The following is a 13727-nucleotide window of genomic DNA, read 5'->3' as shown; positions in this document are numbered from 1 at the left end:
TTCTAGTACTCTACAGAAGACTGTAGCTATTATATAGCTTATGAATTTTACAAGAGTGTGAAGTAATAATAAAGACATGAAAACTTCAATTGTTCTGATTAGATCATTATGCATAGACTACATATACTATGATCCTATATTATGTCCCACAAATATGAATACTTCTTATATATTAGTTAAACAATTTCAGAAGTCTAGTGAGACTTAAAAATGCCAACTATCCCAATTTGAATACTGAATATGTAACAACTCATCATTATGCCCCATAGATTAAAGAACCCGAAAGATAACAAATAGATATTATATGAAGATTATGTAGACATCAGTGGGCATTGTGTTCTTTGACCAAGTTTCTCTCCTCAGCCTCTGTCATTGTGTAGTATAGAAGTATAGCTCCTATCACAGGCTAGTGAATCTCTTCCCCCAGCTCATGTTTACTGCTTCTATAACCTTGGGGAGGAACTTTCTCAGAGACTGAACTTTAATTGCCTCCGAAGACTCATAAGATTCTCCATTTCCTGGAAGTAATACTATACAGAGGATAGTTGGAGGATAGCACATGACTCACATGGCAAACCACAACCATTAGCAAGGCAACTGGTTCCAAGAGGTATCTAATATCTCTTCCTGGCGTTTGTAGGCACCAGGCATGCACATAGTACATAGACAGACATGCAGGAAAATCAAGCATATGCATAAAGGTATAAACAATTTAATATAAACATTTTATTGCAAAAATGGAGAGTTAAGAAGGAGGATCAGGAAACAGAACCAATTAGAAAAAACTATGTATAGAAATGCCACAATGAAACCCATTATTTTGCATACTAAATAAAAAGGAAAGAAAGAGTCTGCACTGCAGATGACTATTGTGGCACATGTCTGTAATTCTAGAAATTGGAAGGTGCAGGCAGGGGTTCAAGGCTACTGTTGGCTACATTAGTGAGTCTAAAGCTTGCTTGAGCTACATGAGACCCTGGCTAAAAGACCCAAAGAAAGCAAAACACAACAAAATCCACAGTAAATATTGATTGTTAGAACATCAAGATAGTTGCTGCTTTTAATAAACTCCTTTTTGTGGTGAAGAAGACTGTGGAAAATAAGTGGAGGTTGGACACTCTGAGAGAATGAGTGCTGGAGCATTTCTTAAGTGTGCCATGTTTTGTTAACCTCTGCTATGCTATATTCTTAGGTTTTCATTTCTGTGGAGCTTTTCCATTGACTACATCTTAGTTGGCTCTGTTTCTTGAGGGCTTAGTTGGTTGATGTTATCTACTCTAGCAGGTTACTTTTAGTTTGCCTGGAGTCTTTAATGTGTGAATGTAGTAGAATGATTATAACAATAGATACTGTAGCTGGTGCAATATACCTGTGAGGGCAAAGCTCTCTTTGTGACACAGAATAGAACCTGAGTTTTCAGGGATCCTAAGACGTATGGATTAACAGAAAGTAGTCTTCCAGGTGAAAGATGTTGCAGGAAATATTTAAAAAATGAATCTGCCAACTCTCTGCGGGCCAGACTATGCTCCCGTGCTCCTGCTGGCCCACCAACTCTCTGGCCATGCCAGCCCACAGGGCTCCCACTGGGCCATCTCTCCGGTGCCCCCCACCCCCCGAGTTGCTCTTGCTACCATGCAATGCCTCACTCACCTCGGTCAGCCATCACATCACAATACCAAGTATCCTGGTAGAATCGTGACTCAATGCTTAATTAACCAATCAGATTTGTGTATCAATAGAGTTACAATTTACAAGATGTCAATACAATAATTTCAGAGTCAGTTGATAATGATAAAAGCTTTATCCCAATATTTCTAACCTTGTGAAATCAAAGCTAATTGTGGCTGGTAAATGTCACGTGGGTACACGTCTGCAGCCATATTTCCCGCCCCCGCAAGAAGCTCTTTGTCTCTCTCTCAGTCTTCTCCCCTCTATCCCACCCTCTGCAACTCTTAGCTCCACCTCCCCTTTTCCTGTCCAATCACAGACCTCCTCTGCATTAATGTAATTGGACAGGGAAAATCCTGCGACAGAAGACTCTGTCTTTAGGGTCTTGGTAAAGGAAATTTGAGACCAGTGAATACAGTGACAAAGTCTTTGACAAGGTTTTGAGGGGGAACATGGGGTGGGTTAGAAGGATGAAGGGGATGAGGAAAATGATGTAACTGTGTTTTAATTCAAAATTGAAAATGTCCCTTGCCTCTGAACCTGTCTATGTTTTTCTCTGTAACTATGTGTAGATTTGTTGCATTCATGCAACAATATATCTGCACATCACAAAAATAGGGTCTTCCTGAGGAACAGAACAGCATCAATATAGTCATTCTTCAGGGAAAACCACAATGTTATATTCGAGTAGGAGGATATTAAATATATAAGCGCTCTCTCTCTCTCTCTCTCTCTCTCTCTCTCCCTCTCCCTCTTCTTCTCCCTCTCCCTCTCTCTCCCTCTCTCTCCCCCCCCCTCTCTCTCTCTCCCTCTCTCTCCCTCTCTCTCCCTCTCTCTCTCTTATCCTTTTGTATCCTGGATGGTATCAGTTTGTCCTAGGAATAGGCCTGCAGGTAGTATATTGAAGTGTGGAATCTTAATATTGAGAAAAAATAAAATAAAAAATAAACCAGTGGTCATCAGGACTAAGGCAAGGTGCAGTGATGTGCTGCTGCCTTTTGTGGAAAACAGAAGATAGAAACTGAGCTGTCTCCTTAGCTTTTCTTTTTCAAACAATATATTTTTATTAGACCTTAATACTTAGGAAAGGGGGACTGAAAGGAGAGGGGGGCTGATATTGGAATGTAAGGTGAATAAATAAATAAAAATTTAAAAATACTAAGAAAAATATTTTTGAGGTATTTCTCATTTGCATTGATTACACTGAAGTAAAACAAAGTAAAAATGTTTGTTGGGCTAAATTGTTAATGTTACATCCTCAGTAAACTGAATTGACTAAAGAAAGCTGAATCAGGAATGTGTGTACTTGCTCTTCATGACCAAGGAAGGCCCTCTCCAGTTTGACTTTCATTTTTAACTAGTAAATGTTTGTGTTCTCACAGTCACAGCAGTCATGGTCAGCACAATTTAAGGGATGATCCATTCAGGGAATGCCAAGTTCTCCCAGAAGTCTGTGTCGAAAGTTTAGTATCCCAGCACTAGTACCAGATCATCATCCATCTTTGTGACATTATAAAAGCTCTGAGCTTCTGTGGGTCTGAGTAAATTTATTGTGTATGCATATGCATTTAATCCTTCAATTCTTTGCCAAGGGCATTCTTGGGGTGTGTTGTTTTGGTACAGCAATATATTTTAGTGATAGTGAAAGATGTTTTAATATAAAGAGAAAGTAGATGACAAATATTTTAAATTGCTTCAAATATAATGGTGAGCAAAAATATTTAGCTATCTCACTCTAAGAATCTTTTGAAAGTAAAATAAAATGTACTATACATAATTCGAGATCCATGATTACTCTGCTTTTGGTAGAGGGGAAAAATTACACTCATCTTTGAGCTTTTCCTTATTATAAACTAGCTCTATGGAGTAATACACTGCATTCAGTCCATATTTGTCTGTTACAGCACTGGGTTGCTCCCCCTACGTTATATTTAGGAGAGCACATTTTTACCTCCTGATAAGACTGTTAACTATTTGAGGTCATCTTTATTTGCCACAGTTTGAGACAAGACTGTGCTCTCCATAGAACTGACCATCTGGTCTCTAAGAAGAACACAAGGTCAGGCCCTACATTACTCTTTTAAGAAGATTGGCACATGTAGATATCCTGTTCATTGTTCTTAGAGCAAATGACTCTCCTGGTGGCTTTCTTTGTCCCTTCCCCAGGCTCACAGTATGCCTAGCTTATTTGCTAGTAGAAGAGCCCAAGTGTTGTCTGAGAATTCAGAAATGCCCACCAGTGAAAGTATGCTAGGCTTGACTAGACAATGCTGCAATAATAGATTTCCTCTGCTTAGCCTTTAAACACAAGTGAAAGTTATTTTCCCTTCTAAAACCTTTCATCCATACACTGCAATGCCAACTTTAGAAAAGAAATTCATTATAGTGGTATATATATATATATATATATATATATATATATATATATATATATATATATATATATATATATATTTCGTGTAGCTCCTAAAAAGCATCAGTATACAATTAAGCTATGTATGCCTAAAAAGTGAAAAGAAATTCAAGATCTAGTTTATACCTTAATTCTTTATTTTATTTCATTATCACAGATTTTTTTTCACTACTATGACTTGATATATGTTAACATGTTGGCATAAGAGTCTTCCAGATGTGTTTGTTTTCTCAAAATTGCCTTTGGCTACATTAGCTCTTTTGCATTTCCATATGAATTTAAGAATCAGCTTGTCTTTTTTTTTTCTTTGTAAAAAATGTCTGTTTTGCCTTGATTGCAATTTAAAGTAGATTATAGATGTCCAGAAATTATTTACAAGCTTCATACAAGACTGTGAAGTCTTCCTGTTGGCTTGATCACTTTATAATTATGAAGTAATCCTCTTTATCTTTTAAGGAATCCTTTTTTATATATTTTGTTTTATTATTACCAAGTCATCATCTATTTCTGTTGAATGTTTTTCTTTTCAAGCCACTGGGTTTATTTAAAATCAGAAAGATATGAAAGAATTTCTTCTATTCTTTTTATATTAAACTATTTTACATCTTAACATTGAGAATGTATCTTTTTAACATAGCATATAATTAGGGCTTTAAAAGTCCATTATGAAAAGTTTTGTGTTTTACTTGAGAATGTTTGTTCTGTTTCTAATTTTTAGTTCACTGATTTCACTTAGTGCTACCTTTATGTGTGGCTGCAGGACCATCTGTTTGAACATGGGCAACCTCTCAGGACTGGTAACCATAAAGTACATAAAATAAACTCACTCTCCCCTTTTTAGCAACCATGAAATGCCAATAGCTCCTCAACTAAGGGTGTTGCTTTGAGTAAATTTCCCCATCCATTTTGAGATTTTGAGATTTTTGGCTGGTTTGAAATTATACAGGAGTTGCATATGCAATCACAGACATGGTGAGTTCATGTATGCAGTGTCACTGTAAGTTCTAGTTAAAGATGTTCCTTATCTGTGGATATTACAGTTTTTCTGCTTCCCCTTCTTCATTCATTCATATATATATATATGTATATGTATATATATATACATACATATATATATGTATATATATATGTATATATATATACATACATATATATATGTATATATATGTATATATATATATACACACACACACACACATATATATACATATATATATAATTTAAAATTGAGTGTTCAATAGTCTCTCATTCTTTGCACATTAACTAGTTGTGGGCCTCTTTATTAATCACCATCTTCTAGAAAAAGATTTTCTTATGAGGGTTGAGAGAGTCACTATTAGCTGGGTATATAAAGATAAAACTTAGGGAGCAGTTTATTACTATGTGAATTTATCAGAACAATAGAATCAAACTTTTCCATTGGTCCAATAACATGACCAACCACATGTGTTTGGCCTAGTTAATGGTACCAGGCATAAATTCTGTCTTATGGAATAGGCCTTAAGTCCAATAAAATTGATTGGTTAGATTGGTCATTCCCACAGTATTTGTGCTACCATTGATCCAGTGGGAATATCTTGCCAGGTCAGTTGTTATTGTAGCTGAGTAAGAGACTGTTGATGACTTTTCTCCCCTGCCAATAGGCATAGACACTTTCTAGCAGTATGAAAGCTATCCAGTAGTGATGAAGCTTCCAGATAAGTACCAGCCTGATTTTTCATGCCCTATGACTCAAATATATGGTATTGTCAGGAATATGATCTTCCAATCAAATTTCAAATGGTAACTAAGAGCAATGACAATTACTTGGAATTTGGGGGATGATCTATGAGATACTATTGAGCAATGAAAACAACCTGGAATGCTTGGAACTCACTGGCCAACAACATGAAAAGAGTCACCCATAACTAAGCTTTTTATTTGATAGCTTGTCTTGTTTGGTAAAGGCATTATCTTAGGGTTTCTATTGTTATGATTAAAACAAATAACCAAAAGCAACTTGAAAAGGAAAGCATTTATTACATCTTACAAATCCCAGGTCACATTCCATCACTGAAGCATGTCAAGACAGGAACTCAAGGCAGGAACATAGAATTAGTAACTGAAGCAGAATCCATGTAGCAGTGTGATTTATTGGCTTGCTTTCCATGCCTTTCTATGCTTGCTTCCTGCTCAGGGATGGCACCAAACACAATGGGATGTGTCTCCCTATATCAATTGCTAAATAAGAAAATGTCTTACAGACCTGTCAGAGACAATGTGAAAAGAGATATTTTCTCAGTTGATGTTCATTGTTCCTAAATATGTTTAACTTTGGGTCAAATTGAAAACAAAATCAACCATCTTGAACTCTAAACTTCTGGAACCATAAGCCCAATTAAAATGCTTTCTTTTGTAATTTTGTTTTTTATTTATAGCTAAATAATTCCACATTATATATGTATGGAAATTCTAATATCCATTCACCATCTGTTGTGAATGGAGAAGCAATGAACATGGATGAGAAAGTTTCTCTGTCACAGAATATACAGTCATGTGGGAATATGCCCAGGAGTGGTAGAGCTGGATCATATGGTTGTACCATTTCTTGTTTTCTGAGGAACCTCTACATAGATTTTTATAGTGGGTATGCCAGTTCCTTTTCCCCTACATCTACAACCAGCATTTGTACTTATTTGTTTTATGATCTTAGCCATTCTGATTGTAAAATAGTTTTTTTTTTAAGTTTTTATTGGGCCACAGCACTCCATACCCAAATACCTTTGAGGAGAGAGCTGATTTTTCAGGAACGTGGACTCACCTGTGAGTACACATAAGACTACCACTTCCTGGCCCAAGAGAGACCTTCCCTGAGCCATCAGGACACAGGAACCAAGGATCAGCCAGGGACAGGATCCTTCTGGTTTCTGTCTGCACCCATGAGCTGACCCTGTGCCACAGCTGACCATACCCAAATTCCTCCCGGAGAGAACTGGTCTCCCAGGAGTTCTGACACACAGGCTTGCAGGAGGAACAAACCATAGTCAGAGACAGCAAGACCAGCTAACATCAGAGATAACCAGATGTGAGAGGCAAGGGCAAGAACATAAGCAACAGGAGCCAAGGCTACTTGGCATCATCAGAACTCAGTTCTCCCACCACAGCAAGCTCTGGATACTCCAAAGCACAAGAAAAGCAAGACTCTAATTTAAAATCACATCTCATGATGATGATAGAGGACTTTTTTTTTTAAAAATAATTTAGTTTTAATTTAAAAAAAAAAAAACAAAATAGGGGCTAAAGAGATAGCTTAGGAGTCCAGAAGAGTTGCTGTTCTTGCAGACAATCTCAGACTGGTTCCTAGTAAATATGTTAAGAAGTTAGCCAATCTGATATACATATTAAAATTGAACCAGGGACTAGAGTGGTGGTTCAGCAATAAAGAGTATTTGTTGCTCTTACAGAAGACATTGTTCCAGTTCCCAGTACCTACATGATAGCTCACAACCATGCATAGCTCCAGTTCCAGGGAATCTCACATCCTCTTCTCTGCCAGCACCAGATATACACATGACTACTTGCAGACAAAACACTTTAATATACAAAATAACATAAATCTAAAAAACATTTTAATTAAACTTTGACAGTACACTAAAGCATGTCTTCTACATTGTGATGTAACTACTATTCTCAATTGATGATAGAGGACTTTAAGAAGGAATAACTCCCTTAAAGAAATACAGGTGAAAACAGGTAAACAGCTAGAAGGTCATAAAAGAGGAAGCACAAAAGTCCCTTAAAGAATTACAGGAAAACAACCAAATAGGTGAAGGAATTGAACAAAATCATCAAGGATCTAAAAGTTGAAATAGAAACAATAAAGAAATCACAAAGGGAGACAACCCTGGAGATAGAAAACCTAGGAAAGAGATCAGGAGTCATAGATCATCACCAACAAAATACAAGAGATAGAAGAGAGAATCTCAGGTGCAGAAGATACCATAGAAAACACTGACACAACAGTCAAAGAAAATGCAAAATGCAAAAAGCATTTTAACCTAAAACATCCAGAAAACGCAGGACACAATGAGAAAACCAAACCTAAGGATAATAGGTATGGAAGAGAGTGAAGATTTTCAACTTAAAGGGCCAGTAAATATCTTCATCAAAATTATAGAAGAAAACTTCCCTTACTTAATGAAAGGGATGTCCAAGAACATACAAGAGGCCTACAGAACTCCAAATAGATTGGACCAGAAAGAAATTCCTTCTGTCACATAATAATCAAAACTGAAAATGCAGAAAACAAAGAAAGAATATTAAAAACAGTAAGGGAAAAGGGTCAGGTAATATATAAAGGCAGATCTATCCGAATTACACCAGACTTCTCATCAGAGATGATGAAACCTAGAAGATCCTGGGCAGATGTTATACAGACCCTGAGAGAACACAAATTCCAGCCCAGGATACTATACCCAGCAAAACTCTCAATTAGCATACATGGAGAAACCAAGATATTCCATGAGAAAAACAAATTTACACAATATCTCTCCACAAAACCAGCCCTGGAAAGGATAATAGATGGAAAACACCAACACAAGAAGGGCAACTATACCCTTGAAAAACCAAGAAAGTAAACTTTTTCCAACAAACCCAAAAGAAAATAGCTATACAAACATAAAAATAACATAAAAAATAACAGGAAGCAACTGTCACTATTCCTTAATATCTCTTAACATCAATGGACTCATCTCCCCAATAAAAAGACATAGACTAACAGACTAGATATGTAAACAGGGCCCAACATTTTGCTACATACAGGAAACTTTGCACCTCAGCGTCAAAGACAGACATTACCTCAGTTTAAAGGATTGGAAAACAGTTTTCCAAGCAAATATAACAAGCTGGAGTAGCCATTCTAATATCGAATAAAATCAACTTTTAACCAAAAGTTATTAAAAAGGATAAGGAAGTACACTTCATATTCATCAAAGGTAAAATCTACCAAGAAGAACTCTCAATTCTGAATATCTATGCTCCAAATGCAAGGGCACCCACATTCATAAAAGAAACTCTACTAAAGCTCAAAGCACACATTGCACCTCACACAATAATAGTGGGAGACTTCAACACTCCATTCTCATCAATGGACAGATCATGAAAACAGAAACTAAACAGACACACTGAAACTAACAGAAGTCATGGACCAAATGAATTTAACAGATATCTTGTGGGACTGTGAAAGGCAGCCTGCTTTCTAGTCAAGCTAGGTTTAAACCCCTGAGACTCAGCAGATTAATTTGTAAGGAATGGAAGGAAGTTAGCCACATGCTCCCAGATGCTAGGTTCCTGACATGAGGCCCCAGATCCATAATTCTGTGTTCATATGTCATGTAGGGCAATTCCCCAAGCCCCTGGTATTCTGACTGGACTCCACCCCACAGTTACCTGGCAATAGCCAGATATGCTCCTCCCCACAGTTACCTGGCTACAGCCAGGTCATCCCAGCCCACTATAAAAGGGACTTCTTGCACTGTCCTCTCTCTTAATCTCTTACTCTCACTTTTTTTATTTTTATTTTTAAAAATTTTTATTAGATATTTTCTTCATTTACAATTCAAATGCTATCCTGAAAGTTCCCTATACCCTCCCCTTGTCCTGCTCCCCTACCCACCCACTCCCACTTCTTAGCCCTGGCATTCTCCTGTACTGGGGCATATAAAGTTTGCAAGACCAAGGGGCCTCTTTTCCCAATGATGGCCGACTAGGCCATCTTTTGCTACATATGCAGCTAGAGACACGAGCTCTGGGGGTACTGATTAGTTCATACTGTTGTTCCACCTATAGGGTTGCAGACCCCTTCAGCTCCTTGGGTACTTTCTCCAGCTCCTCCATTGGGGGCCATGTATTCCATCCTATAGATGACTGTGAGCATCCACTTTTGTATTTGCCAGGCACATCTCTTACTCTCTTGCTTTTACTCTCTTACTCTTGCCTCTTACTTTCTTGCTTCCCCTCTCTCCCCATTCCCTCTTTCCTTCTCCACATGGCCATGGTTGGCCTCTACTTCTCTACTCTCTCCCTCTCTCTGCCTTTCTACAATAAACACCTTAAAACCATGGACTGTCTCTTCTTATCAGTATCACCCTTGTTGGAGCACTGGAAGAAGTCTTCCTCTTGTCCCCACAGGACCCAGCTAGAGCTCTCACTTCCCCTGCCCTTTTCCCTTTGGCCCCAGGCCAGAGCCTACCCACTGGTCCGCACTCTGTTCTCAGGTCTTCTGCAACATTCAGTGGCCTCTGAGGTGTCCAAAAGCTAGGATCTGCTCTCCCCAGCATCCATGCATCCCAGGGACCCCAGAGCTAGCTTTTCCGTAGCACCCAGAGGCATCTGTGGTGCCCAAGAGTCCAAGCTAGACTCTGGAAGGATTGCAGGGACCTCAGACTGTGCCCCTCCACCCCGAGCAGGGTCCTGTGGCTTCTCACAGCCTGACGCCTGCCCTGCGGCTGTGTGGGGTGAGCAGTCAAACCTCCCTTCCCGTGTCTGCCTCCATGAGTGGCCCTAGCCTTGTGGTGGGCAGGATGTGGGACACCATTTTTAACCCACAATATCTATAGAACATTTTAACCTAAAACAAAAGAATATACCTTCTTCTCAACACCTCATGGTACCTTCTACAAAATGGACTAACTACTCGGTCACAAAATAGGCCTAACACACTTGAAAGCTCTAGAACAAAAAGAAGCAAATACACCCAAGAGGAGTAGACAGCAGGAAATAATCAAACTCAGGGCTGAAATCAACCAAGGAGAAACAAATAGAGGTATACAAAGAATCAACAAAATCAGGAGCTGGTTCTTTAAGAAAATCAACAAGATAGATAAACCCTTAGCCAGACTAAGTAGAGGGCACACAGCCAGTATCCAAATTAACAAAATCAGAAATGAAAAGGGAGATATAACAATGGAAACCAAGAAAATTTTAAAAAATCATCAGATTCTACTACAAAAGCCTATATTCAACAAAACTGGAAAATCTAAATGAAATGGAAAATTTTCTAGACAGATGCCAAGTACCAAAGTCACATCAGGATCAGATAAACCATCTAAACAGTCCCATAGCCCCTAAAGAATTAGAAGTAGTCATTAAAAGTCTCTCAACCAAAAAAAGTCCAGTAACAGATGAGCTTAGTGCAGAATTCTAACAGACCTTCAAAGAAGACCTACTACCAATACTCTTCACACTATTCCACAAAATAGAAACAGAAGGACCACTACCCAATTCATTCTATGAAGCCACAGTAACGCTATGTAATCTCCCTCGGAGATGGACTGGTTTCTGCCTAATCAGGAATTTGTCACAATTTTCTTTCTTAGAGGACTTCATAAAAGATTTTTTGTGCATATTTCTTTTAGTTTCGGAAGCTACCATGTATATCTAAGAGGCATTTAAATTATTTTGATGACTTAAATGTCAATACTGAGTTGTATATTTTAAAATAAATTTTATTCATTTAATAAAAAATAAAGATAAAAAGGTTTTATTTATTCTTTGTGAGTTTCTTACCTCAACCCTGCTCATCTCCCCATGCCCTCGTATATGCTTTTTGCCCTTGTAAACTCTCCCCACAAATAAAACATACACACACAAATAAGAACAAAAACAAAACATAGAATACATCTCATGAAAGCTGTAGTATATTATAGTAGGCTCACAATATACCCTTCTGTCCACATATCTTCAGTTGTAAAGGTTCATTGCACTGGCTTCTGTGACAGCATCAATATTGGATCCTCAACTAGACTCCTTCACGTTACTCTATTATTTCCCTGTGTCATGGAGATCCTGCAGCTTTGGAACAGTAGGAATGACCCTTTCACATGTCCCAAATGTTTGCTGATGATAAAGATTTTAGGGTAGGCCATCTTAGAGCCCTGGATCTGGGCCTGGGTTGTAGCAGAACTGGTCAAACCACCAGCACTCCCTTATTCTCACCACCAGGGCAAACTCTCCAGCACTGCTCTGGCTAGGTTACCCAGTGCCACCAACATCAGGAGGCAGGGTCAGCTCTCCTGCTCTCATGTCCTTGGGACAGCTCATCTGTATCTACACCTCCAGAACAAGTTCTACTTTGCTACCCAGTCAAGGCACAGGGCCCACTCTCCCAAGGGTTGCAGGCTTCAAGAGGCTAGACTAGCTCCCCCACTCTCATACCCCCTGGGCTGGCTCATCTGTGCCTTCACCATCAGGGCTCTCATGCCCTTGGGGGCAGTTTATCTATTGCAACTGGCAAGCAGATGGCATCTTCCCCACAACCACATTTCCCCATGGCAGGCAGGGCCAGCTTTTTCACACTGATCTTGTCCTCAGGGCTGCCTTACCCATACCCCTTAGGGGACAGCTCAGCAGAGCCTATTTGGCCAAGGCCAGCACTACTGTGCTTCCCAGGAGAGGTGCAGAGCCCACTCTCCTGAGTGCTGCTGGTGAGGGGGCAGGGACAGCTCTCCAGCAATCATGACCTTGGGCCGGCTCTCCAGACTGCAGCAGGTTGTGAGGGGTCAGAGGAGGGAAGGCATCCCTCCTACAACCATACCAACCTGTGGCAGATGAGTGGCAGGTCCATCTCTCCTGTGCTCTTGCCCTCAAGGCTGGTTCACCTGTGCTTCCACTCCCTAGTTGGCTTTGCTCTGCAGGCAAGGTTCAGGCTCATTCTCCTGAGTGCTGCAGCTGATGGGGGGCAGAGATAGTTTTCCTGAACTTATGACCCCGTGGGCATCTTTCCCAATTATCAGAGGTGGGGAGGGGTTTGGGGGCATCACTTCTTTGCCTGTGTACTCCATGGCAGATAAGTTGGAGGTCAGCTCTGCCACACTCACATGCTTGGGACTGGCTCACCCACACCCCTGCTATAAGGGCCAGCTCCACTGTGTTGCTTGGCAACAAGCAAGACCCACTCTCTCAAGTGCTGCCAGTGGTGAGAGATGTGGTCAGATCTTCAGAGCTCTGCATCAGATTAGGGATGGGGCCAGTTCTGCACAGCTCTTGAACACCTAGGTGGTCTTGGGTGGCTTCCCTGACCAGGGACATTCCCATGTTTTCTCATGATAATATGAGTCAAGGATATCAACACTGACCCCTGCCACTGCATAGACATGGACTCAGACATGGCTCTCAGTGACAACTTGGGCTGGAACCTCACCACCGCCCCAGGTGGTAGGGCTGGTCACTCAAACAGGCTACTGCTCTCCACCCTCCTGTTCCATCTTTCTTCGTAATACTCAAACAGCTCCATTTCTCTTTCCCATCTGACTACTACATACACACACATTGTGGTGGATCCAGTTGTAGGATGTCCATAAAGCTGACATTCTCCATCCACACTGTGTGGAATGTTGGCAAGCAGGTGTCTGTGGATTACCTGTGCCATGCACTAGCGGGCAGGTCTGTGGGTGGCAGGTCAGTCCATAGGTCTCTGTCTGTCTTTCTCCTCTGCTGTCTGTATTTGATTTGCTTTGGTTTGATTTTTATGAGTCCTTGGCATAAGAAAGCTTTGGCCACCAAGTCAGGCATCAAGTTAGGATGAACAAAGAGCTGTCATCTGCTCTGCCTCTGACTGATATAAGAACAACACCAACAACAAGGTGTCTCTTTGCCTATTTCTGGGTTT

The 13727-nt window shown here is 39.9% G+C and overlaps 1 non-coding gene across 1 annotated transcript; it reads right to left on the bottom strand.

The window, feature by feature from the left end:
* Positions 1–13584: 13584 nt before the first annotated feature.
* LOC115489224 lies at positions 13585–13727 on the bottom strand. Its single transcript, XR_003953186.1, has one exon. It is a non-coding gene; the product is annotated as a small nucleolar RNA SNORA48 (small nucleolar RNA).

The sequence above is a fragment of the Mus musculus genome, chromosome X, assembly GCF_000001635.26.
Source record: "Mus musculus strain C57BL/6J chromosome X, GRCm38.p6 C57BL/6J".
In the NCBI taxonomy this organism is placed as follows: domain Eukaryota; kingdom Metazoa; phylum Chordata; class Mammalia; order Rodentia; family Muridae; genus Mus; species Mus musculus.
The sequence above is the reverse complement of the archived record's forward strand: the minus strand, read 5'-3'. Positions and strand labels throughout refer to the sequence as shown.